The 26,002-nt window shown below is 36.9% G+C and overlaps 1 non-coding gene across 1 annotated transcript; it reads left to right on the top strand.

The window, feature by feature from the left end:
• The first annotated feature begins 20,319 nt into the window (after positions 1–20,319).
• Positions 20,320–20,426, top strand: LOC141723025 (small nucleolar RNA R71). Its single transcript, XR_012576018.1, has one exon. It is a non-coding gene; the product is annotated as a small nucleolar RNA R71 (small nucleolar RNA).
• The last annotated feature ends 5,576 nt before the right edge of the window (positions 20,427–26,002 follow it).

Raw genomic sequence — 26,002 nt, 5'->3', positions numbered from 1 at the left:
CTTTTATATGATTGATCAAATTTTGGAAAATGGAAACAGCTGAAAAAGGAGTAGTCACTACAAGAATAATGTCAATAGACATCACACATTAGACATCGGTTAACTTTGCCACTGATGTTAAAAAGAGTATTGACATCACCCCGTGTTTTTGTGATGTCTTCGTTCTTTGTAGACATCGGTTATAATTAAACCGATGTCTAAAATTCACCAAAAAAAAACAAAATTCGCGCCCACCATTTCTTCCCCCGTTAGTGAAATTTCATTCAGTTTTTAGTTCTACATTCCCCCAATCCCAAAATTCTCCCCCCTTAACCAAATTTTGGTTCCCCCCAAATCAATCTTCAGACACAAAATCAAAACAAAAAATCAAAACTAAAAACTAAAAAATAGAAAACTGTTCTCTCTCTCTCAAACCTGTCTCTCTCTCTCGAACCCCTCTCTCTCTCTCTCACCTCTCTCCCCACACAATCTCTCTGAACTCCGGCCATCATCTCACCATCATAATCTCTTGAACCTCTCTCTCTCTCTCTCTCTCGAACCTGTCTCTGGAACCTCTCTCTCTCTCTCTCTCTCTCTGAACCTCTCTCCGCTCTGAATCTCTCCGTTAAGCCTCTTTCGTTTAACCTCTCTACTTCGGTAAGTGTTGTATCTTCTTGAATCGAACTGGTCTTCTCTGCATGAAGACCAGTTTTAAAAGTTGAGGATTTTTGAATTCAAAACCCTAATTTTGTAAATTGGGGTTTTTTCTAATTCGAAACCCTTATTTTTTTTATTAATTTAGTGTCAAATCTTGTTGCTAATACTTTTCTTCTTGTTGTATACAGGACCTAATCTGAGAAAAAGATTTAAAGCTTTAGGTAATTTGGATTTTTTAGTTGTACATTTATATTTTTGTTTATTTTTTTTATTTTTGTAAATTAGGTTTTCATTTTTTTGTAATGTTGTGATTTGTTTTTGCAGGACATTAGTGTTGTTTGATTTTTCGATCTTCGGTGAGTTTTCTTCTCCAACTCTGTTTTGTACGCTTATACATTTGATTTGTTTTGTTAGTTTTGATAGTGTGTTTTTTGTCTATGTGCTATGCAGTTGGTTCTTATGTTGATCTATGTGTTGTGTATAATATGCATTATGTATTATATGAAATCTCAGTTTTGTTTTATTTGCAATTATGTGCAGGATAATTCATTTTGGTATTAGTATGTTATATTTAAATGTAGTCGTGTTCTGAATTTTGGATGCAAGTGTGTGGTTAATTTAGTGATTGTGTATGCAAGTGTTTAGTTGAAAATAGTACATTTATAATTTGATAATCTGCATCCGTGATCTGACTATTATACTATGGTTAATTATATAGTGATTATACATTAAGTACCGAATGACTAGTTAATATATAGTACTAGTACTATAATTAAATGTATAATATGAATTACGTAATGCATTACAAATCAATTCATATCATATTATAATAAAATATATAACATTAAAATGTATAATATGCATTATGTATAATATGAATTCTCAGTTTTCTTATGTCGTTTATAGTCTGCCCTATGTGTGGATGTCATACTTAAAATCAAGTTAGACTTCAAAAATAAATATTAGGCTTATAAAATAAATATAAGCCTTATACTGAATTTTTTAGTGACATACCAGGTGGTTTTAAATGGATAGGTCTTGGATAAAAGCCGATAGGGATTCTCTACAGTATGAAATTGGTGTTGAAAACTTCTTGATATTTGCCGAGGAAAATGCTAAAAACCCCAAGAAAATTCCTTGTCCTTGTGCACACTGCTCTAACTTCAAAAAGTTTTCTGTGAATATAATCAGAGGTCATCTTTATGAATCAGGGTTTAGTTTAGGATATTCTGATTGGATTTGGCATGGAGAAAACCATGATAATAGTACTAGGTCATCTGTTGGTAGTACTTGTCCTCCCTCGAAGCCCATACCAATTTCAGAAACATTTAACGTGTGTGAAGCAGCCTATAGTAGGGAAGATTGCGATAAAGAGTCAGATAACTTTAAGAGGTTTGTTGCCGATGCAGAACAACCTCTGTTTGAGGGAAGTGAGTGTACTAAACTGGAGTCGGTCTTAAAATTACATAATTGGAAGGCTAGGTTTGGAGTTTCCGATAAAGCTTTTACTGATCTGCTTCAATCAATTGGATATATTCTTCCTAAAGATAATCTGCTTCCGTCTAATATGTATGAAGCCAAGAAAACATTGACTGATTTAGGCCTCGAGTATATTAAATTCCACGCTTGTCCAAATGACTGCGTATTATACAGGGGTCCAATTCTCGAGTCTTCTTCCGAGTGTCCCAAATGCCATCTCTCTCGCTGGAAAGTTGGGAAAGATGGTCAAGTTAGGGTAAATGTGCCAGCTAAGGTTATGTGGTATTTTCCGATAATCCCCAGATTTAAAAGAATGTTTAAATCTTCATCTACTGCTGAATTAATGAGTTGGCATGCAAATAATCGATCCAAAGATGGAAAGATGCGTCACCCCTCTGATTCTCCTTCTTGGAGAAATGTAGATTGTAGGTGGCCTGAGTTTGGTAGCGAGGCAAGAAATATACGTTTAGGATTAGCGGCCGATGGTATAAATCCACACAACAATGGATTAAATAATCGGTACAGCTGCTGGCCAGTTATGTTAGTAACATATAATCTTCCTCCATGGTTATGCATGAAGAGGAAGTTTATGATGTTAACAACATTAATTTCAGGCCCACAAGAGCCTGGTAATGATATTGACGTATATCTCCAGCCACTGATCGACGATTTAAAAAAATTATGGGAGGAAGGTGAACTAAACGTGTACGATGCCCATACCAAATCCTTTTTCACTCTAAAGGCAATCTTGATGTGGACAATAAATGACTTTCCGGGATATGGAAATTTGTCGGGGTGCGTTAATAAGGGTTATAGGGCCTGTCCAGTATGCGGTGATCAGACCGTGGCTAAATATCTAAGTCGTAGTAGAAAAATGAGCTACCATGGACATCGTCGATATTTAGATCTTTATCATCCGTATAGGAGACAAAGGACAGCTTTTAATGGAGAACAAGAATTTGGTTGTGCACCTGAAGACACCTCCTGAAACCCTCCCCCATTCTGTTCTAATATCCCTACATGTGACCCTGCTAAAATTGATGATGCAAGTGTTTGTAATAGAAGAGAAAATGTTGAGGGTATATGGGTCAAAAAGTTATAGGAGTCTAGCTATATATTCTCCTTATTTGTAATTTTTCTTGTTATTTGTAATGTATCTTGTGATCTCTGTTTTCTTGTAATTTTTCAATGTAGTTATAGAAGTCTATCTGTAATTTTTCTTGACAATTAAATGAGAATTTTGTTTAATTTTCTGCATATCTGTTAGACATTATACCATGAACTGTGTAGTTGTTCTAATCTGTTAAATATTAGTTAATTTTTCAGATTAGAGGAAGAGGAAAGAATGGCACCAAAAAAGCAAATGCGAAAGCAATCAGAAAAGACTGCATCACAGAATTTTAGCGGTGGAAGCCCCAAGCGGCTGGAGGATGTTCTGAACAATGATGAAAACAATGAAGGGCATGCATCGGAATCTCAACCGACTAACTCAGAACAGACAAATACTACAACTAATACTGCTACAAGGAAGTCTGGGGGTAAGCGAGGCGTATGCGCAATGTACAAAGTGATTGTCAAGAAAGCTCGCGGGAAGAAAGTTAAAGTCACTGCCAATGAATGGGGGATTCCTAATAGGGAAACTAGAGCCCATTTGCAGTCTTACATTGGAATGTTGGCTAGGACTACGATTCCAATCGACATTCCTACGTGCCCAAATGTAGACCCTGAATTAAAATCAAAGCTTTGGTTAGATCTCCAGGTACTAGATCAATTGTAAAAAATTATTATCAAATATAGATCTTGAATATAAGTTTTTCCTGTTATGATTTTGTGAACTTGTGTTTTTTCAGGCTACCTTCAAAGTTAAACCAGAAATTGAAAACATCGTCCTAAAGTCAGCAGGCTCTAAATGGCGACAGTTTAAGACTGATTTGACGAGAAAGTATGTGCTACCATTTATTGGAGAAAAGAAGAAGCTGAGTAAGCCGCCAAGAGGCTATGGCTATGTTAGTAAGGCAACCTGGAAAAGGTTTGTGAGATAGAGGACTGATTCTAAGTGGAAGGTATGTTTTAATTCTGTAATATATGATTTTGGTGATTTTTTTGCATCGTCTGTTGTAATTTTTGTAATCTTGTGACATGTTTTTAGGAAATTCATGACACACAAAGTGAAAGAGTGTCTAAGAGAAAATATCATCACCGGTTGTCAAGAAAGGGCTACATCGGTTTAAAAGAAGATGAGGTAAGAAAAGTTCATTTAATTGTATAACTGTATTTAATTTATAATAGGTCAGTCCATAATAAATTAGAGTCCTACATTTTTTAGCCCTGGAGTTATTTATATTACTGTATTTTATTTTATTTGTAACAGATAAAAAAAGGAAGGTTGAATCCGGGAGAAGAACCGGATAGAGCGATTTTTTGGCAAAAGGCTCGTAAGCGGAAAAACGGACAAGAGGTCGAAGAGGTCGATGAAGATTTGGCTGTTGTATGCGATAAAATTGTAAGTTTTAATTTTGGTTAAATTACATTAAAGTAGGCGAATCAGTAAAATTAGGACGACATAAATCAGTAAAGTAGGCGAATCAGTATAAATAGGACCCCTGTCAATGTTTTAGTTAATTGGTCTTTAATCATACTGATTACAATTATGCGAAATAATTATTATTTATCTTTTATTGAAAACTAGTTAACTCCATTTTGGTTAATTTATTTTCTTGTTAACAGAACGCATTGTTGGAAAAAAAGAAGAAGGGTGAGATTCAGTTTTCTGGTGCTGAAGATGTTCTGACAACGGCTTTGGAGAATCGTGAGCATTCTGGGAGGGTTCAGGCTGTTGGAGGGTACATCACTCCAAAACAATACTTTAATTTGCCAAGAGAGCCAAAGCTTCGAATCACAAAGGCAGAGTTGATGGCCCATGATCGACAAAGGGATGAACTGCTTGAAAAAAAACGCAAGCTCTCGAGGCAGAGATTGATCGCTTGAAGTCAGTGATCGAAAGTGGAGGTAATTTTCACTCTCCAATGCCATCTGAAAAGGCAAGTTTCGATCCGGAAAATGATAAAGAAATGAAGTCAAATCCACCACCTGCAAGAGGAGTTGTGTTGGTATATGAAGATGATGACTGTGTTTTTACAGATGGCCCAACTAGGCCTTCACCTCCTGGAAGTCACGTAAGTTATTTTAATTTTGTGAGCAACCTTGTCATTTATCTTACTAAGGTAAATCATTGTTACCTTAATTTTTTAATTTTGTTTATTTAAATATTATAGGCCCAACGATCTTGTGAGCTATCTGTCGAGAGACTTGAGAATAAGGTTGCATTTGGTATGGTATATCCTCGCGAGGATAATTTAACTGATTTGGTACATGGAGTTGATATACCAATTGGACATCAATGTGTCTCCGTTGATGGCCTCATAAAACCAGATGCCTTGCTTCTAGATGAGACACGTGGTGATGACATGATGACTGTCCGCGATGCTCTAGGATCTTTTTTGGCATGGCCTGAGGAATTAATTAGCTACACAAATGTTGCGGTATAATGAATAATATATATATATGTATAATATTGTCTGAATTTTGAAATTAAATTGTTCATTTCAAGATATTAAAACTTAAGTGGTATGTACATTTTATTTTGGTTTTATATTATAATCAGGTGCAGAAAAAAGAAAGGCCCCGAACAAGTGCTGAAAAAATAAAAAAGAATGACGGGTTGCAGGATTTGAAGGCACAATTTCTTCAAGCAAAGCCAGGTGCGAAAGTGCCAAAGGGCTTTAAGCTGTTGTATAAACATGCAACAACTTGGATGAAAACTACCGGGGTCAGTATCCAGGTTCGATGTGAGCCGAATGTGTTTGGACATGAAAAAACAATTTATTTGTTGCATGAGAATGTTGTGTCTTTATTGGAGTTTGAAATGTTGGGCCAAGCAGTAGTTGCAAGTTACATGTCGTAAGTTACCTTTTTTTTCTTTTTAATGATCATTTTTTTTAATGTTTGTAATTTTCCAGAACTTGCATTTTAACATCAGCACTCTTTCGATATGCACTTGCATTCTGAGATTAGTGAAATACCAGAACTGGCGGAGATATTTGCTTTTATTAACCCCGGATCCACATATCACGTGAATGCTGATTTTGAAGCATACATTTTAAACCGGTTGAGAGAGGGTAACCCGGATCGCCTATTCTTTCTTCCGCATAATCAGAAGTAAGTACTTATTGTAATACTGAAAATTAAAAACATGGATAGTACAGTACAAATTTCTATGTGATGTGTCCTATCTGTCTTTGTTTTTTTATGAAAATAGTATGCATTGGATTTTGGTCGTTATCTGGGAAGGGGAAATATATATTCTGAATCCACTACCTCACCCGACACAATTTTCAGAACTAGAAAAGGCGTTATCAAGGTAAATTTTTATTAACGTAACAATTTGGTATAATTGCATGTTCATTTCTGTACATTATATGAGATTTTATGTTTTTTATGCAGGGCTTTGAAAAGTTACAACTCTGAAACCGGCAAGGGCAACAAGATGGCCAAGGCAAAGTTTCTTAGTGTAAGTACAATAGATCGAGTACCTAATATTTGTGCTTAATATATATGATTTATTTGACATGCCTGATTTGTCTTTTAATTAATGAAATAGGGATCTCCCAAACAACCCGGTGGGATTGAATGTGCGTATGTAATAATGCGATACATGAAAGAAATTATCGATGATGACAAGTTGAATTTTGCTAAAAAGGTATTACCTTGACGCTTCCAGTTTGCTATATACTGAGATATGGTTACTTTTCGATATGGTTACTTTTCATTCATGTACTGAATTTTGTTTGTTTGGAATTTGTAGTGGTTGGCCAAGACTCGATCGTGTTATAGCATTGAACAGCTAGATGAAGTTCGCATTGAGGCTCTGCAGTTCATCCAAGAGCATATCTGATCAATTCTTGTACTCAAGGTCTTTTCTTTTGCGTAGTCGTACATTTGGTAATTTAGACGGTTCTGTGTAGTAAGAATGTAAGTGTATAAATGCTGGGGTTGCTGTATAGGTTTGCAAATGCTGGGGGTTGTACATTTGGTAATGTAGATTCTGTAGTTTTTGAATGATTGATGCAGATGATGGGGTTGGTGTTGGTGATTTTTGGATAATTGATGCAGATGATGGGGTTGGTGTTGGTGGTTTTCGGATGATTGAATGGTTAAATGTATGAATGATTGACTGGTTAGATTTGTATGGATGCGTGTTATTCCAATGTTTTAGTTTTGGTTATGTAGTAAAGGACATCGGTTTTATTTATAACAAATGTCTATTAGTAACGAGTACATCGCTTTTTTAGAAAATTAGTGATGTAAAACTTTACACAATTTGGTCTATAAATTTCTTACACATCACTTTTAATTAAGAAAAGCTGATGTCAAAAAAGATAATGTACATCACTTTTAACCAAACAAAACTGATGTCAAAAAACGCAATGTACATCAGTTTAAGGCAAATAACTGATGTGAAAAACTAACATGTTCAAGTCTAAATGATACATAGACATCACTTCATTCTAGAAAAAACTGATGTCTATATGCTTAATTAGACATCACCTTTTATTAAAGAAACAGATGTTTAATATGCCATTTTACATCACCTCTGTCAAAATTATCGATGTTTTTGTGACAAAAAACATAGCTCAATATATGTTTAATATGTTTTAATAGGTGTAATTTAGTTATTAAATAATTTTGTTATAGCATTTTTTGTGAAAAATCATCACATAGACATCAGTGTTTTTCACTAAAATCGATGTTTTTGTGACAAAAAACATAGCTCATGATATGTTTAACATGTTTAATTAGGTGTAATTTAGTTATTAAATAATTTACTTATAACATTTTGTTTTAATAATCAACACATAGACATCTGTTTTTTTTAACTAAAATCGATGTCTAATCCAGTATAGACATCGGGTATTCACCGATGTCTAGAATAGACATCACCGACATCAACATCGGTTGGGAAACAACATAGACATCTGCCAAAAAGCGATGTCTATGGACTTTTTTCTTGGAGTGAGTAAAGTTGTGGTGGTATTCGGAATGGAAACACATTCGTGATACTAAGGTTGACGAGGTTATTAAAAGGTTATAGAACGCTAACGAGCAAAAGTATAACCAGTATAATATTAGGAACGGAAGGTAGTAGCGATTACGAACTGGAAAAGAATGGGTATTGAAAAGCAAAAGCTCTAATGCTAAAAGCTATAATGAGAGTCTGTGCAATAGACTTGAAAGAAATTGGAATGATCACTTAACACGGATTGAGTTTTCTTACGACAATAGATCATATGTCATTATCGAGATGTCGCCTTATGAGATCCTTGAGGGAATAAAATGTCGATCTCCCGTATGTTAGGATGAAGTTGTAGAGCGCAAGATGCTCGGACCCGCAGTAGTCCAAAGGACCAGGGATATAATAAATCTAATCAGAGGACGGCTGGTAGTAACCCAAGATGGACATAAGAAGTATGCTGATTTGACAATGAAAGGACAAAGAGTATGAAGGAGGGAACCTTGTATTGTTAAAAGTATTCCCTTGAAAAGAATTGATGAGGGTTGGAAAGAAAGGAAAGTTAAGTCCATGAATTGTTGGACCCTTGGATATATTAAGACGTATTGGGAAGCTAGCATATGAGCTAGCCCTACCCCCGAACATGTAGCAAGTTCTTAACGTGTTCCACGTATCAATGTTAAGGAAGTGTAATTCGGATGCCAGATAAATAGGGGCATATGAGCGCATAGACATGCAACCCGATGTAACCTATATGGAGCAACCAGGAAGGGTTATAGAGTAAAAAGGAACAAGTGCTTAGGAGAAGGGTTATCAAACTATTCAGAGTTTGATGGCAGAACCACAATGTGGGAAAATTTACTCAAGAGTTAGAAAGTGCAATGTTAAGAGAGTATCCCTATTCATTTTCTATCTGATTCCGGGACGAAATCCTTTTAAGGAGGGGAGACTGTAATAACCCCAAATTTTGGAATTTTTGAAACCCTTATGAATAGTAATTTTGCTAATTATGCTGAATGAGAAAACTTTTCATGCCACACTATGTAGGGGTTCTTTGATTGATATTCTGAGATTTTATTAGTACTCTATATGGTATATAAGTGTATGTAAAGGTCGTCAGAATCCAATTCCGAACACTTTGATTTTTCCCGGAAATCCACTAGATACGGAAAGAATTGAGTATAAGGTAACATGATAAAAAGGATTTAAAATAAAGGATTATAAGAGAGGATCATAAAATGATTATAATGTATTGAGAAAGGTTAAGGAAACCCAGGTAATAAGATCCCGGGTATGATCCCTCAAACGAGAAACGAGAACGAAAGTTAAGCGAACCGTATAACAGATCAGCGGTCATTAGGCAAACAATTAAGAGTTAATCAAGGAGGTTAGGGATGATGAGGTCATCCAACCAATAAGGAGAGGGCAAGTAAGAGATGATGACACAATAAGGTGATGCAAGCATGACATAGGGAAGGAGGAGGTGTGGTTGGTTTATAACCACACAAATATAAGGTTAATAAGGTAATTAACCAAAATCAAAACAAAAACAACGATGGCAAATCAAAACAAATCACAAAAACACAAAAATCTCTCTTTCTTCCAAGCTTGCTCTCGGCTTTTCCCCATTTTCAAGAAGAAGAATTTCAAAATTCAAGTTCCAAGCTTCCTTAATTGGTAAGATAATTATCTAGTACTCCTTATGCATAGATATAACTATTCTATGAGTTTAAGCTTCAAATTCCTTCACAATCTCTTCCAATAATTCAAGGAAGAAGATGGTGAATAGTAACTTTCAAAGAAATAACTTTAGTTTCTTGAATTTTTATGAAAGTTTAAGGTTATACAAGCAAGGATCAAGGTTCTTTAGGCATTCAAAGCTCTTGTGTTGTGTTAAGAAGCTTCAAGAAGGTATAAACTCCAAACCCTAGCTTTAGTTTTGAGTATTTAGGAATGGTTATGATTGATATAGTATATGTAAATCATGAAGCTTGTTTGTTTAGAGTTTGGGTTGGAGTGGTAGTGAAATGAATGTTGAATCTTGTTGATTTGTTAAAGGAATTAAGTATAGTTTAAATTCATGATGAGAATAACATAAATTGGAAGAACTTGAGGTGTTGGGACTGTTGTAGTGTTTTTTGGAGGGATGTTGGTTGTATGAATGAATTGGGATTGATTGGTGGTCGATTTGAGATGGTATAAAATTGGGAAATCGCGTAAACATAGCCGTCGTAATGTTCGATTTACTTTAGACTGCTTTTGTTCATAACATCAGAACCCTTGAACTCACTGTTAGGTTTTTACCATTGCCATGTTTAGATAGTTCATGTTACGAGCTTCGTTTTGATATGTAGTTCGTTTGATTCCGATGTATGGTTTAGGAGAAACGACCGTTTAAATAACGGTGTTTCGCGACCGAACCATTACCACTCGCCTTACTTTGAAACATAGGTTAAAGACCTTAAAGCACTAAATGGGAGTATGAATCATTTATGTAAAGTGTATTAGGCAGTTGGTAAGACACTCGCGAAAGAATCGCCTTAAAACCCTTAATGGTTAATTTATTAAAAATGGTGGAGCCGAGGATACTCGAGCGACTTAAGTGAAGCGTTAAGCGCAAAGCGAGCATTAGAGTCTAGAGTGGTTACAGTATAGATTCATAAGCGACTTTGGTTTAATTGCGACTTATATGTTGTTTATAGGTTTCCAGACTCGTCCCAGGCCTTTTATTACCCCCAGTCACTCAGGCAAGTTTTCTACCCGTATAAACTGTTGTTGTGATGTATATGTGTATATACATGATCTTGTGATAAATGCATATTTGTTATTAGCAAATTCTTGCGATATATTGGAGCATGTGATATGGTATATATGCATGCCTGTTTCGTATTCTTGATTTATATATTTGTTGGTTCAAATGCTTATTAGTTGCATAATACCTATGCTAGAGATAAGCAGTATTTGAGTTTACCCTTAGTAGAGGGGATCAAAAGGTGAACATATTTCTAAACCGGGAGTCAATGTTCTCGAGTATATTATATATATATATTATATATATATATATGTTGATATAGTTTTCAAAACTACTAATCGAATAAGGTTTATTCGATAACTTTTATTTTATTAAATGAATATTATTTTGAATATTCATTTGAGGGCTTATGACTCAGTTTATATTATTTAATGAATATTATTTGAATATTCATTTGAGGATGTATGACTCCGTTTATTTTATTTAATGAATATTATTTATAATATTCATTCGAGGTATTACGACTCCGCTTATTATTTAATAATATTCTTTATTTTATCAAAGAATAAAGTTTCGATAATCAAACTTATTTTCGATTATTCAAATAAAGATAGTACTTTCGTATAAGTATATCTTTTGTTATTTAATATTCATTTTAAGTATGAGTTTTAAAACTTCTACTTCGAATATTTTTAATAAGAATTATCTTTATGAGAATATTATTTAAATAATAATATTCAGATATTTCGAATATATCGGGACTGATTTATTTTAATAAATAAGCAGTATTCCAAACATTCTTAAAAATGTTTTCGAGTCTTCAGAATGATTCTTAAAGTTAGAGTGGACCCCAAAACTCATTTTTATATTTAAGATCTTCCTTTCAAAGGGGATTTAAATACTCGCTCAAAACCTGGGGGATCCAGCTCTGTGGTGTATTTTACATTCGCAACGTGGTTGCTGTTTTGAGAAAAAAAATGAATTGATTACTTACCCAACGTTCGGGAAGTAAGCCCATCTAATTGAGTCGGCATAAGCGACAGGCCGGGGTACGGTCTATCAAAGTGTAAGTGGCTGGGTGGCAGTCCATCAACGCGTAAGAGGCCAGGTGGCGGTCTAGCACAAGGTCCTTATGTGGCCAGGGTGATGACCGGTGGGGGATTCATCCATCTACTAGTAGAAAAGGTTACATATTGGTATCTTTTCCTGATCAGCAAGATATCGGGTTTATGCCAAAATTATTTTCCTTTCCAAATTTATGGAATATTGCAACTCTGTTCATACTTTACATGACAGAGGTTTTCAGGAAATGTATGGGAGATATATATGAATATATTTATATATCGGGACTTAATGAAGCATCTCGTAACTTCATTATTTATAATGATATTTCAAGAATTGAATCTATTCAAGTCTTATCTTGTAGTCTCATCTGGGTGATGAACTTTTGAAACTGATTATAACTTGAATGGTGGTAGTTCAAGTAGTATTCGGATATAAGTATATTGGAGTATCTTGTAACTTCATCTTTTAAACTTATATCTAGTAAATGATTATCTTGTGCATGTCAAAGATTTTCAGAAAAACGTTGAGACAAGGTTAGATATATGAGATCACCTTGCAACGATATTTTTATACAGTTATAAACTGGAACTCTGTGTATATTATACACGTCAGAGGATTTCAAAGATTGTGAAAAGTATATATGTACATATACTGAATATTTTGTGACTTCATCGCATTAAGATATCAAACTTGGTTCATTTTTTTTGACCAAGACTTTCATGAGTACTATGAGAAGGCTCATATATTGTTAATCATTGTACATATTATTTTGGTGGGCTTGCTACTCACCCTTGCTTTCTTCTTTCATCACACAACAACAGATAGAAAAGATGAACAGGACCAAGCTCCCGATTCGCAAGCGATTAGGAAACGTTCCGCAGTTTCTTATAGGCGTGGATGTCGCTGTAGCTGAGGTAGGAACTACCAATAGGCTAGGCTTTCAACTTTTGATGTACCAGACTTATGTATGTTTATCAATTGTAATAATGGCAAAGAAATATAAATTTATTCAGAAACCCTTTTAAGGTGTATTGGCATATAATTGTGGAATAAAACGACTTGTGATTATTTTTTGGATATTCATCTCTGAGACTATAACTTGTGGTGTGTATGTTTATTGTGGGGTCACAGTACAGAGTAGTTGATTATTTATTAAGATTGGGTATTATTAAGGAAAATGGAACTCGTGACAAGCCGGATCCCCGACCCCGGATTTGGGGGTGTTACAAGCTGGCTACTAGCCATTTGACACCTAGCCACACAACTAGTAATGAAATCCAATTTTTTTTCTAATTTTTGAATATCCATGTTAATTTATTATTAAGAGAATATCCTAAATTCTAAATATAAACAAACAATTAAACCTCGACAACGAACAAACCATGACCATGATCTAGTACTCAAGCAACCTATAAGACTTAGTAAAATACAATTGCCTCTAGCATGCAAATTAATTCGATAAGACCTAACATCACTAAATATGACATCACTACACTAGCATCAACATCGCAAATCAATCGGTAAAATCATCTACGGGATCATGTTATTATGCAAATGCATGAAACTACATGAACGAACTATCATAAAAACTACCAAAAATAAAAAAAAGTACTACATGGCAAAATATGCAACTATATGCACTAATCTAACATGAATATGCAAACTATATGCGACTCACATAAAACATATTCCTTCAACTACTACCCCCAAACTTAAAATATTCACTGTCCACAGTGAAGGTAATATTAAGGAATCAGGCATACTCACTCCGAATCAGGATCATCACCCTCAACGGGTGGAGTGTTAGGCATGTTTGGAGGTGGATACATGGAGTCCTCACCAAATACTGGCCACTGGATGTCAACACCGGTGGCTCTGAATGCAGTCCCAAGTGCCTGGGTAAGATCACGTGCGAACCGACTATGGATGTTATGCATAGCATCCATCCTCCTCGCTAGATGCCTATACCGCGTCGATCTCAAACCAGCTCCAACCTCTGCTCCTGCTTCCTCCTGCTCCTACTGCGACGGACCAGCCTCATCTCCCAGCTAAGCTCTCCAAGCTGCTTTCCTTGCCTGCTGCATCCCACCAGCAAAAGTCTGATATGCTGGCCTACCACATGGCAGATGATCATATGAATAACCAAGCCCCTTAGGATCGGGCTTGCCACCATACCACTCAATCATGTTCAACAGTGTAGAACTGTCAATAGGAGAACTGGGAGGTTGTAGCTGCTCATGTGCGGGACAGTGAATACCAACTGCCACACACAACTTTATCGCCACACACAACTTCGTCAACACGGACGCATAGGGTATAGAACCCATAGTACCTCATCTCAAGAACCTCAAAATCCCCTGATATATAACTATCCCCAAATCAATATAATTGCCCTGAAGAATACCCCACAACAAACAAGCACACTCCACCGTAATCTCATGCACATGAGAAATGGCATGATGTTAGCACAGATAAAAGAATTCCAAGCACGTGCAAACCTGTTCATGCACGACGCAGGGAACGTGGAGTAATCAGTTGTGTCCCTCTTGAACTTCAAGTGAGTCTCAGGCACACACAGAGTAGCAACGATCAGATTCAAATTGAAGTCCTCCAGAGTCTTATCATTCCAAGTGTCCTCACCTAGCTTCCTCAAGGGCTGCTCAATCACCCTCCTTATCGCATCAGCACTATACTCCACAGTCATCCCCCTAACCACCGTGAAGCCATTCTTCTCCGCCTTCGCATTAGCATAGAACTCTCGCACAACACTCATGGGCACAGCAGCGAGAGCCTCGCAAAAAGGAACCCAGCCCATCTCCAGAATCATCTCCAATAACTTACCATCCTTCCCTAATGGCAGAAAACCTTGCTTCTTTGCTATAGGCTTTGAGAGAAGCCTCGTGTACTCCTCTTCAGCCTTTGGAGTCAAAAACCTTGGCCTCATACCACCCGCAGATGAAGAATCAGTGGTGTTGCTGCTTACTTGAGTTCTTTGTCTCTTTGGTGCCATTGGGATTGAATAAGAGAGAATAAAAGCTAAGTGTTTGAGAGAGATTTCTGTTTGAGAATTTGTGAAGTGGTGGAGAAGTTTGTATATAAGTGTATGTATATATAGGTGGTGAGAAGAGAATTAGATATGGAATAGAAGTAGAAATTGATTATGGGAATCGTGGGAGTAATGGGTTTGATTTGGAGAGGGAAATTTGGGACGTGGAAGAGTAAAATTCGGGTAGAAATTGATTTTGTAGTAAAAATCCCGATTTTCTCTTCACAAACTACTATTTTTATTTTTTCTGAATCAGGACCCCGGCGCGGTTGTGCGCTAGACCAGTGCAGGCACACTCACCTTCTACCAAATCCGTGCGGCCGCGCGCTACTTTAGCGCGGGTGCGCTCACCTTCTGGAAAAATAGCGCGGCCGCGCGCTAGATCAGCGTGGGCGCGCTTGGCTTTTGAAGTTGGCCCTGAATTTTTTTCTTTTTCTGATTTTTATGTTTTTCTCTTTTCTTCTTGCTTCCTCTACCTACTAATGTACAACAAACTTGGGTTGCCTCCCAAAAAGTGCTTGTTTTACGTCATTAGCTCGACGTAGAATCTTGAGATCATACGGACAATAAACGGCACTAACCACCTCACGGTTTGCCGTGTCACCATAGTAATGCTTCAACCTCTGACCATTTACCTTGAATGTTTGGCCCGGATCATTCTCAAAAATTTCCACCGCTCCATGTGGAAACACAATTTTGATTATGAAGGGCCCTGACCACCTCGACTTTAACTTTTCAGGAAAAAGACTGAGACGAGAGTTAAACAAAAGAACTTGTTATCCCAGCACAAATGATTTGAGCACTAGACCCCTATCGTGCCACCTCTTGACTTTCTCCTTATATATTTTATTGTTCTCATAAGCTTGGAGTCGAAACTCGTCGAGTTCATTCAATTGAAGCATCCTCTTCTTTCCAGCTACATCCAAGTCAAGATTCAACTTCTTCAAATCCCAATACGCCATATGCTCGAGCTCCACAGGCAAATGACACCCTTTACCAACTGAAACAGCGACATTCCCAATGGAGTCTTTTATGTTGTTCTATATGCCCAAACAACTTCATCAAGCTTCAAAGACCAATCTTTCCTCGATGGACACATAACTTTCTCTAAAATGCACTTGATCTCTCTGTTAGATACCTCAGCTTGACCATTTGTCTAAGGATGATAAGCTGTAGCTATGCGATGATTGACATTATACCTTTGCATCATAGCAGTGAACTTGCGATTACAAAAATGTGACCCCTCATAACTGGTTATGACTCTTGGAGTTCCAAACCTTGTGAATATCTGCTTGTGAAGAAAATTAAGCACCACCTTTGCATCGTTCGTTGGCAACGTCTTAACTTCAACCCATTTAAACACATAATCGAACGCCAACAAGATGTACTGATTATTACAAGATGAGACGAATGGCCCCATGAAGTCAATTCCCCAAACATCAAAGACTTCAACCTCGAGAAGCACATTAAGAGGCATCTCATCCCTCTTAGACATATTACCCACACGCCGGCATCGATCACATTTCAAAATAAATTGATGAGCATCTTTAAACAAGGTTGGCTGAAAGAAACCTGCTTGAAAAATATGAGATGCTGTCTTTTCTCCACCATAGTTTCCTCCAGAAGCCGTTGAGTGGTAATCTCGCAAGATCCCCCCCGTTTCGCTGTAAGGAATACATCTCCTGATGATTTGATCAGCTCTTTGTCGAAAAAGAAATGGCTCATCCCACATATGCCACTTCACTTCATGTAGAAACTTCTTCCTTTGAGCATATGATAAGTCGAGAGGCATGATATTACTCACAAGGTAGTTCACAATGTCTGCAAACCACAGTTCTTCCTCTTGCACTCCAAACAGCTGCTCATCAGGAAAAGACTCATTTATCAATGTCTTGTCTAGTGAAGTACCATTAGGGTTTTCTAAATGGGATAGATGATTAGCGACTTGATTTTCAGTCCCCTTTCTGTCCTTGATCTCTAATTCAAATTCTTGAAGCAAAAGAATCCATCTGATCAATCTAGGCTTCGAGTCCTTCTTCGAGACGAGATAACAAATTGCAGCGTGATCAGTGAAAATTGTCACTTTGGTCCCAAGTAGATAAGAACGAAATTTCTCAAAACCATAGACAATATCCAAAAGTTCTTTCTCCGTAATAGTATAATTCAGTTGAGCACCATTCAAGGTCTTACTAGCGTAGTAGACCACATGAAATATGTTGTTCTTTCTCTGCCCAAGAACTGCTCCAACTGCATAGTCACTTGCATCGCACATCATCTCAAATGGTTTATTCCAGTCAGGTGCAGTTATGACAGGTGCCGTGATTAAACTCTTTTTTGGTGTCTCAAAAGCGGCAAGGCACTCGTTATCAAACTTGAAAGGGACATCTTTCTCTAGTAGGCTGCACAATGGCTTCGAAATCTTAGAGAAGTCCTTGATGAAACTCCTATAAACCCCGCATGACCAAGGAAACTACGAATTCCCTTAACAGAAATTGGTGGACGAAGATTTTCAATGACCCCTACCTTGGCTTTGTCCACCTCAAGACCTTTACTAGATACCTTGTGCCCAAGAATAATGCCCTGTCGCACTATAAAGTGACATTTCTCCCAATTGAGAACCAAGTCGGTCTCAACACACCTCTTGAGAACATGTCTAAAATTCTGCAAGCATTCATCAAAAGAATTACCAAATATAGAGAAGTCGTCCATGAACACCTCCACATTCTGGCCAATCATATCAGAAAAGATGACCATCATACACCTCTGAAATGTGGTTGGTGCACCACACAGACCAAAAGAAACTCGTTTGAAGGCGAAAGTAACAAATAGACAAGTGAAGGTAGTCTTCTCCTGATCTTCTGGAGTGATACAAATCTGATTATAACCCGAATAGCCATCCAGAAGACAGTACTACTCGTGACCAGGCAATCTGTCCAGCATCTAGTCAATGAAAGGCGGCGGGAAGTGATCCTTCCTAGTGGCCTTGTTCAGCTTCATGTAGTCCATACAAACTCTCCATCACGTGACTGTTCGAGTAGGAATGAGCTCATTCTTCTCATTGGAAACAACTATGATACCTCCTTTCTTCAGTAGGAAGGATCATACCTCCTTACTCACCCAAGAACTGTCAGAAATGGGATAGATAATCCCTGCATCCAACCATTTAAGAATTTCCTTCTTTACTACTTCATGATTGGATTAAGTCTTCTTTGCTGCTCAACCGTGGGCTTGCTACATTCCTCTAGAAGAATTTAATGCATGCAATAAGAAGGGCTGATTCCCTTAATATCTGCTATGGTCCACCCGATTGCCGATTTGAACTCTCTTAGAATCCTCAAGAGCTTCTCCTCATCGCTACCTGAAAGGTCAGGTGCAATAATAACAGGCAAAGTAGATGCATCACCTAAAAACGCATACCTCAGATGTTCAGGTAAAAGATTAAGCTCAAGAGTAGGCGCTTCCTCGATAGATGACTTGAGGCGTTTAGGATTTTGGTTCAATTCCTCCATCCCAAGAGATTCAAAAGGAATATCAATCTTTCTCTTCCAAGGAGAAGCATTCAGATATTGCAATTGTTCTTCACCTTCGTCATCTTCACTATCTGAATTCCCTAACAAGGCCTTCTCTAAAACATCAGACCTTAGCAATTGATCAAGTTCTGAAGTCACCACAGAATCGACCAACTCCACCTTTAAGCACTCCTCATTTTCCGTAGGAAATTTCATAGCATTGAACACATTAAAAGTTACATCCTGATCCAGCACTCGCATTGTAAGCTCACCCTTCTGCACATCTATCAAGGTACGACCAGTCACTAAGAAGGGTCTCCCCGAGATTATGGGAATCTTCTTATCCTCCTTGAAATCAAGAATTACGAAATCGGCAGGGAAGATGAGTTTATCAACCTTGACCAAGACATCCTCCACAATACCTCAAGGATATGTAATAGAATGATCGGCCAACTGCAAAGTCATATAAGTCGGTTTTGGATCAGGCAAATTAAACTTCTTGAAAATTGACAAAGGCATCAGATTGATGCTAGCTCCCAAGTCACATAAGCATCTGTCGAAAGACACTTTTCCAATAGTACACGGAATAGTGAAGCTTCCTGGATCTTTTAGCTTTAGAGGCAACTTATGTTGCAGCACAACACTGCATTCCTCTGTGAGAGCAACAGTCTCTAAATCATCTAGCTTCACTTTCCGAGAGAGAATACCCTTCATAAACTTTGCGTAACTCGGCATCTGCTCAAGAGCCTCAGCGAAATATATGTTGATATGAAGTTTCTTGAACACCTCCAGAAACTTCTCAAATTGCTTATCCATCTTTTTCTTCTGCAGCCGCTTAGGAAAATGCGGTGGAGGATAGATATGTTTCTCCCATGTATTACCCTCAGGAGAAGTGTGCTCAACAATAGTCTTCCTTGATTCCACTTCCGCTTCCCGCTGCTCTACTTCTTCAACCCCGGCTTCTCCCTTCGAAACTTGAGTTTGTTTGGTATTTGCAACCTTCCCAGACCTCAAAGTGATTGCCTTCACCTGCTCCTTAGCTTCCCTCTTTCCTGGTACTTCAGTGTTACTAGGTAGTGTACCCGGTTGACGATTTAGTAAGGCATTGGCAATTTGTCCAATTTGATTTTCCAAGGTCTTGATAGAAATAGCTTGGCTTTTGCACATAAGCTTCAATTCCTCTAATTCAGATTTTTTATTAGCTTGTTGTAGCTGAAGTTGCTGTCTTGGTGCATATTATGGTTGCTGAAAACCAGGGGAGTTGTACTGCTTAGATGGGTACTGTTGATAAGGTTGTTGAACCATATTCTGAGCGTTGCTCCAGCTGAAATTAGGATGATTGCGATTGTTAGGATGATAGGTAGCTGGCACAGGTTGTTGCGATCGCTGAAAGCTGCTCACAAACTAAGCTAATTCACTAGAAATAGCACACTGATCAGTCTCATGGGCACCAGCACAAAGCTCACAGACACTAGAGATTTGATTAACTCCATAATTAGCCAAAGTGCCCACCTTCATTGTCAAAGCCTTAAGTTAGGCAGCTATAGCAGTTGCTGCATCCAACTCCAGAATTCCTGCTACTTTTCCCTGAGTCAGACTCTGGGAAGGATTCTGGTATTCATTAGCAGCCATCAGTTCAATTAATTCATAAGCTTCATTATAGCTCTTAGCCCACAAGGCTCCTCCTGATGCTGCATCGAGCATGGGTCTAGAAGTAGCACCCAATCCATTGTAGAAACAGTTTATAATCATCCAATTAGGCATGCCATGGTGTGGGCACTTCCTTAGCATCTCCTTATATCGATTCCAAGCCTCACACAAAGATTTTCCAGTTTGCTGAGCAAACTGAGTAAGAGCATTCCTGATTGCAGCAGTCTTCGCCATAGGGAAGAATTTAATGAGAAACTTTTGAGCAAGATCTTCCCAAGTAGTGATAGACCCTGGTGGTAGAGAATGTAACCAGCACTTAGCTTTATCCCTCAGAGAGAAAGGGAAGAGTCACAGTTTAATAGCATCTTCAGTCACACCATTGAACTTGAAAGTGTCACAGATTTCGATAAAATCCCTGATGTGTATGTTGGGGTCTTTTGTAGGAGAACCCCCAAACTAAACTGAGTTTTGTATCATCTGAATCGTGCTTGACTTGATCTCAAAAGTGTTAGCCGAGATGGCTGGCCTGATGATTCTTGACTGAATATCATTGATCTTAGGATGAGAATAGTCCATCAAAGCCTTATGAATTTCTGCTCGATCTCCCATCACTACTAAAACTGGTTCCTTGACTTTCTTTTCTTCTTCTACCTTCTCTTCATCCTCAACAACTTCCCTTCAAACCACTACAGCTTCTTCATCGGCTTGATCCAGAGTTCTCTTACGAGCCCGCGAACACGTATGAATACACGCTCGCTAGAGTACCTGATAAGACAAGGGAACAGATAAGTAACAATGTCTGAGTCAATGAAATTTAACGACCACTGATGACAAACACATAAACTAAAAATTAACACCGAGTCCCCGGCAGCGGCGCCAAAAACTTGTTAGTCGCTAAACACGCGCTAAAATACACGCAAGTATACGCGTGTGCAAGTAGTATAAGATATAAATCAGATTCGTTCCCACAGAGACTGGTTTTGGTTAATTTAAGAATATGCACCTATGCAACAATGATATTGTTATTATCCAATGCTAAGACTATTAACAAATTGGGATTATTTATAACTAACTTAAGCTAACAATTATAACTAAGAGAATAAGAATTATTAAATTAATATATATGACAAACATGAGATTCTAACTTCATTAGATACTTCATTCAATAGCCTTTTCGTTCTTAACCTTAGCATGTAATGGTGATGACACTAATCAGATAACACAAAACTTATAAACGCCAACTTTCATTGCACGAATACCATACTACCAGACATCCATAAAAGAGATAGAAGCTGAATAGACACCAATTATATTGAGACCCTATATGTCTATAGAATTTGACAACATAACAGTTTAATGCATAAGTTATCTATCATGATTACATAGGGCAAGTAAGATGGTTAAAAATACCTATGAATCATGCATAACAATAACATATGAACATATGCTAGCGTGGATGTAACACCCCCAAATCCGGGGTCGGGGATCCGGGTTGTCACGAGTTCCATTTCCCTTAATAACACCCAATCTTAATAAATAATCAACTACTCTGTACTGTGACCCCACAATAAACACACACACCACAAGTTATAGTCTCAGAGATGAATACCAAAAAAAAATAACACAAGTCATTTTATTCCACAATTATAAGCCATTACACCTCAAAAGGGATTCTGAATAAATTTACATTTCTTTGCCATTATTACAATTCATAAATATACATAATCTGGTATATCAAAAGTTGAAAGCCTAGCCTATTGGTAGTTCCTACCTCAGCTACAGCGACATCAACGCCTATAGGAAACTGCAGAACGTTTCCTATCCGCTCACGAATTGGGAGCTTGGTCCTGTTCATCTTGTCTATCTGATGTTGTGTGATGAAAGAAGAAAGCAAGGGTGAGCAACAAGCCCACCAAAATAATATGTATAATGATTTACAATATATGAGCATTCTCATAGTACTCATGAAAGTCTTGGTCAAGATGAAATGAACCAAGCTGATATCTTAACGCGACCAAGTCACAAAATATTCAGTATATGTACATATATACTTTTCACAATCTTTGAAATCCTCTGACATGTATAATATACACAGATTTCCAGTTTATAACTGTATAAAAATATCGTTGCAAGGTGATCTCATATATCCAACCTTGTCTCAACATTTTTCTGAGAATCTTTGTCATGCATAAGGTAATCATTAACTAGATATAAGTTTAAAAGATGAAGTTACAAGATACTCCAATATACTTATATCTTTTCCGAATACTACTTGAACTACCACCGTTCAAGTTATAATTAGTTTCAAAAGTTCATCACACTGATGAGACTACAAGATAAGACTTGAATAGATTCAATCTTTGAAATATCATTATAAATAATAAAGTTACGAGATACTTCATTAAGTCCTGATATATATATACACACCTATATATATACATTTCGTACACTCCTTGAAAACCTCTGTTATGAAAATTATAAACAGAGTTGTAATATCCAATGAATTTGGAAAGGAGAAAACCTTGGCATAAACCTGATATCTTGCTGATCAGGCAAAGATACCAGTAAGTAACCTTTTCTACTAGTAGATGGATGAATCCCCCACTGGTCATCACCCTGGCCACATAAGGACCTTGTGCTGGACCAGCACCCGGCCTCTTACGCGTTGATGGACTGCCACCCAGCCACTTACACTTTGATAGACCGTACCCTGGCCTGTCGCTTATGCCGACTTAATTAGATGGACTTACTTCTCGAACGTTGGGCAAGTAATCATATTGTTTTCTCAAAACAGCAACCACGTTGCGAATGTAAAATACACCACAGAGCCGAATCCCCCAGGTTTTGAGCGAGTATTTAAATCCCTTTCGAAAGGAAGATCTTAAATTTGAAAATGAGTTTTGGGATCCGCCCTAACTTTTAAAAATCATTTTGAAGACTCGAAAACATTTTTAAGAATGTTTGGAGTAATGCTGATTAAATAAAATAAATCAGTCCCAATATATTAGAAAATATCTGAATAATTATTATTTAAATAATATTCCCATAAAGAATAATCTTTATAAAAATAATTGAATTAGAAGTTTTAAAACTCATACTTGAAATGAATATTAATAACCAAAGATATACTTATACGAAAGTATGATCTTTATTTGAATAATCGAAAATAAGTTTGATTATCGAAACATTATTCTTTAATAAAATAAAGAATATTATTTAGTAAATAAGCGGAGTCATAAGTCCTCGAATGAATATTCAAAATAATATTCATTAAATAAAATAAGCGGAGTCATAAGTCCTCGAATGAATATTCCAAATAATACTCATTAAATAAAATAAGCGGAGTCATAAGTCCTCGAATGAATATTCAAAATAATATTCATTAAATAAAATAAGCGGAGTCATAAGTCCTCGAATGAATATTCCAAATAATATTCATTAAATAAAATGAGCGGAGTCATAAGTCCTCGAATGAATATTCCAAATAATATTCATTAAATAAAATAAGCGGAGTCATAAGTTCTCGAATGAATATTCCAAATAATATTCATTAATAAAGTTATCGAATAAAACTTATTTGATTAATAGTTTTGAAAACTATATCTATATATATATATAAATATATATATATATATATTATACTCGGTAACATCGACTCCCGGTTTAGAAATATGTTCACCTTTGGGTCCCCTATACTAAGGGTATACGCAACTACTACTTATCTCTAGCATAGGTATTATGCAACTTATAAGCAATTGAATCAACAGATATATATCAAGATTACGAAACAGACATGCATATATACCATATCACATGCTCCAATATATCGCAAGTTTTGCTAATTAACCATCATGCATCTATCACAAGATAATGCATATACATATATTTACATCACAACAACAGTATAACGGGTAGAAAACTTGCCTGAGTGCTCCCGGATAGACTTAAGCTTAGAGTGGGTCCGATAACCTATGAACAACAACATAAGTCGGAATTAAACCCCGATCGCTTAAGAAACTAGACTTTAACCATTTAGAGTCCTAACACTCGCTTTCGCGCTTAACGATTCACTTAAGTCGCTCGAGTACCCTCGGCTCCACCATTTTTAATAAATTAACCATTAAGGGTATTAAGGCGATTCTTTTGCGAGTACCTTACCAACTGCCTAATCCACTTGACATAAATGTTTCATACCCCAATTAGTCATTTAAGGTCCTTAACCAAGGTTTCAAAGTAAGGCGAGGGGTAATGGTTCGGTCGCGAAACGCCGTTACTTAAAACGGTCGTTTCTCCTAAACCGTACATCGGATTCAAACGAACCACATATCAAAACAAAGCTCATAACATGAACTATCTAATCATGGTAATGGTCAAAACCTAACAGGGAGTTCTCGGGTCCTGATGTTAAGATCAAAAACAGTCTAAAGTAAATCAGACATTACGACGGCTACGTTTACGCGATTTCCCAAATTTTACCATTCCAAATCATATCAATCCAACTACCAATCAACAACAACTCAAGATACACATCAATGCTACTGATTTCAGTCATAATAAGCTCAAGGATCTCAATCCAATCATATATTATAACATCTCCAAATTCAACTAAACTACTTAACAATTAAGCTCGAATCATGCTTATCATTCAAATTACTACTCATCCATCCAAACCATCTCCAAACTTCAACATTCAAACTTATTACTAAAGGGTGTGAAGATTTATACCTTTCTTGGAGGGTGGAAAGTTACTAGGAAGACTTATGGAGCCTCCTACAAGCTTGATCTTTCCAAAGAAATCAAGAACACAAAGTTAGGCTTTAAAGTTTCTAAAAGTCCGATTGAAAGAACTGTAAAAATGAGGGTCTTACCATGCTTATTTCGACGAGACTTGTGAACAAGAGTTGTAGGCCATCTCAATACCTTTCCAACGAGCTATAGAACACAACATTTGATGAGTATTGAAGGAGATATGGCAGTTTGAAGTTGCTGGGTTTGTTTTAGCCGAGAGCTTTCTTCTTGAAATGGGAAAGTCAACTTTCAATTTGTATTTGTGTTATGATATTTGTTGGTTGGTTGCTTCCTTTTGTCTTGAAAATAAATTAAATTTTTACCATGGTGAAAAATGTGTGGCTCACAATCAACCAACCAATCCTTCCCACTTGTCATGCTTAGGTCATCAAGCTTAGGTCATCTTGTTACACTTGTCTTCTTCTTGTTGGTGTGATGACATCATCATCCACTAACCTCTTTGATTAACCCCTAATTACTTGGCTAATGACCGCTTATCTGTTATATAGTTCGCTTAACTTTCGTTCTCGTTTATCGTTTGAGGGATCATATCCGGGATCTTATCACTTGGGTTCCCCTAAACCTTCCTCAATATTTTATATTCCTTTTTATGATCCCCTCTTAAAATCCTTGAATTTAAATCCTATTTATCATGTTACCTTATACTCACTTCTTTCTGTATCTGGTGGATTTCCGTGAAAAATCAAAGTGTTCGGAATTGGATTCTGACGATCTTTACATACACTTATATACCATATAGAGTACTAATAAAATCTCAGAATATCAATAACAGAACCCCTACATAGTGTGGCATGAAAAATTTTCTTATTCAGCATAATCTGCAAAATCACTATTCATAAGGGTTTCAAAAAAAATTTTTTCCAAAAATTGGGGTTATTACAATGGAAATCTCTATGGAACACTTAAGGCATAATGGATTACAGGTACCTTATCTTGATTGGCCACTTCTACGGTCAAAGGTTCATCTAAGTATTCCAACATTAATT

This window comes from Apium graveolens, chromosome 4 (assembly GCF_009905375.1).
Source record: "Apium graveolens cultivar Ventura chromosome 4, ASM990537v1, whole genome shotgun sequence".
Lineage (NCBI taxonomy): Eukaryota > Viridiplantae > Streptophyta > Magnoliopsida > Apiales > Apiaceae > Apium > Apium graveolens.
This window is presented reverse-complemented; position numbering and strand designations above follow the sequence as displayed.